Source organism: Montipora foliosa, chromosome 6 (assembly GCF_036669935.1).
Source record: "Montipora foliosa isolate CH-2021 chromosome 6, ASM3666993v2, whole genome shotgun sequence".
Classification (NCBI taxonomy): domain Eukaryota; kingdom Metazoa; phylum Cnidaria; class Anthozoa; order Scleractinia; family Acroporidae; genus Montipora; species Montipora foliosa.
In genome coordinates, this window is record NC_090874.1 from 52,447,925 (window position 1) to 52,450,424 (window position 2,500).

The following is a 2,500-nucleotide window of genomic DNA, read 5'->3' on the forward strand; positions in this document are numbered from 1 at the left end:
CCCTGGTGGAACCATATGGCACGCTTACGAATCGCCCAGCACCTTTCAGGTTAATTTAATTGCTAGAGGCTCGTAAAATGAGAAAAAATTAAAACCTATATAGTGTTTTCACGTGACGTCAGGGCGGCCATGTTCGTGTTCCCAGTTAATCCTCTATTATCATGCAAACGTGTTCTTTTGTTTCGGTGGGAAAACAAGGCTACTGATCACGTGAGCGAAAACACACTATATGAAACTGTTTTAATTAGCTCTTCCACTAGAAAGATAACCTTTGTCAAAAACGCAGAGTCACTCTTATACATCAATGACTTAGCGACAGAAATCGGACTGAAGAGCCTGTGACAGTAATTACATTTTTTTACCAATAGCCACAGGCTAGCCGATGAATTTGGAAATTTAAGATCGAGTTAAAACTAATATGAAAATCTATCCATATGCAAATACTGCCTTGAGGTCATAATTCCACTTAGCGCAAACTCGATCAAGCCCTTCACTCCAATTATCACTTATTGGCGCAACATGACTGACAGGAAGTTTCCGCATTTTTTTTTTGCCAAAGGGTGTTTGACCGTTCACGAGGAAGACATATATCGAATATTTTTGACGGTGTACGCCGAATTCAAGAATTGCTCTTAGCTTAAACTTCAGAACTGCTAACTGAAAACAGGTCTTCTAATTTTGGCGATAACTCAAGATGTTTGAATCAATCGCCTATCCCGACTCCATCGATCCATAATAATTGATTGATGTGATCTCGACATGACTCCGTTGTATGTCTCTTAATCAGGATATAAGTGCAGACGGTAAACTGAATTGTGAAAACGTACAGCTGAATTTACTGCGTTGAAGTTGATCCGGCGCATGCAAACAAATTGTCACAGTTATCAACTTGGATTCACGTTCACACGGTAAGTTAAATGGCCGGTTCAAAATGATTCTGAAGGGAGAAAAGCGAGCCTGTTGTGATTAAAAAAAAAACTCATTAAAAAGGCCTAACTTAGTTCTGAAAAACCTATTCTTTCTAATTTTCCAACTGGAGAGTAAAAAGCGTTTTGAATTCTCCAACTGTTTTGAAATCATTGCAAGTTTCCCTAGAACGAAACGCTTACCTCAGTTAAAAGTAAAGCCGCGACTCTTTTCAATTCCTTGCTGATTTGGTCAAGTAGGGGCGCGCGATACTAAACTAATTTGCAGCCTAAAATTGTAAAGCTTTTCAGTTCGAGAACCACCGCTTTAGATAATGCGCTGTACATCTGTTTTTAGGAAGGTGTGATCGCTATTGGCGGTTTGAAAACATATTACGTAGAATTTATTGCGATTCACATCTTAATACTATTTCTTTGTTTTTAATGGCAACATTAATTATAGCAAAAAAAATGTTTTCCTTTCGACACTATTGTCTAGGCCAGGAAAAGGTGTTGAAATAATCTCCCCGCAAATTTCGACGTCAGAGGACTGCTTTTCTGCCTTTCATTGTTTCAACTTTTTTTTTTTTAACAGTTGTGTCTGCTTATGATAAAAAAAGTGTCAATGTCGTTGATTGACAAAAAAAAAAAAACAGTTTAAAAGTTGGAAAGTGGATGTCATATTTTTTCGTTCTGGCGCCAGTCTGAAGGGACTCTGGAGCTGACGCCTTCTATGTGTCCCACTGATTAAATTTCCACAGATGCTTCATCAATTATGCAAAGCATGCATCTACTTTCTAGCAAGATTGTTTCGAATCTTTGGTGATCCTCAGTAGTTGTAGAATTTGTAACAGAGATATAACTTAGTTATAGAATGAATTTGTCTTGTATGGTGTTGTATATTAATTTAAGTGGGATGCTTTTTACACTGAATTGGATAAGCCACGAGGTTGGCCTTTCTCTCTCAAAATACTGTTATAATTGGTTAGTTCTTGTTTTAGCGTACTACGGCCGGCGTGGAGGGATGGCGCAGTGGTGAGAGCCCTCGCCTCCCACCAATGTGGCCCGCGTAATATGTGGGTTGACTTTGTTGGCTCTCTACTCTGAACAGAGTGGTTTTCTCCGGGTACTCCGGTTTCCCCTCTACCCAAAAACCAACATTTGACTTGATTTGCGTTTATTGTGAATTTCAGTTTACAGTGTCCTCATTTAGTGCTTTAGCGCTAGAACGACCAGACACTTAAATAACGTTACTCTCCTTTCCTTTGTGATACTTGAGTAAGGATTGGAAAGCACGAGATACAGAGCAATAAAGGGTACATTCAATCTGTATGATTGACATAACAGGGGACGAGAGTCAGTGTTCCTACGTAATGATAAGCGTGGGCATGAACACTGATTCATACTACTCTCTCGAAATTTAATTTGTTTGGAACTCACTTATTCACAAAAAACTGACAAAAAGACGACAATATTGAAAAACGAAGAAAATGCGTCGGCTTATTTCAATTTTCTGGATTAGGTAAAAACGTAATCGAGAATTGAATTAAAATTGTACAAAAAGAAAAGTATAAGGAACTTCGGAAATCGGAGAG

General features: G+C 38.5%; 1 long non-coding RNA gene across 1 annotated transcript in view; it reads right to left on the bottom strand.

Moving 5' to 3' along the window:
* LOC138007719 (uncharacterized) overlaps window positions 1–2,500 on the bottom strand; it is a 15,091-nt gene that overhangs the window by 1,298 nt on the left and 11,293 nt on the right. The gene's annotated exons all lie outside the window — the stretch shown is intronic.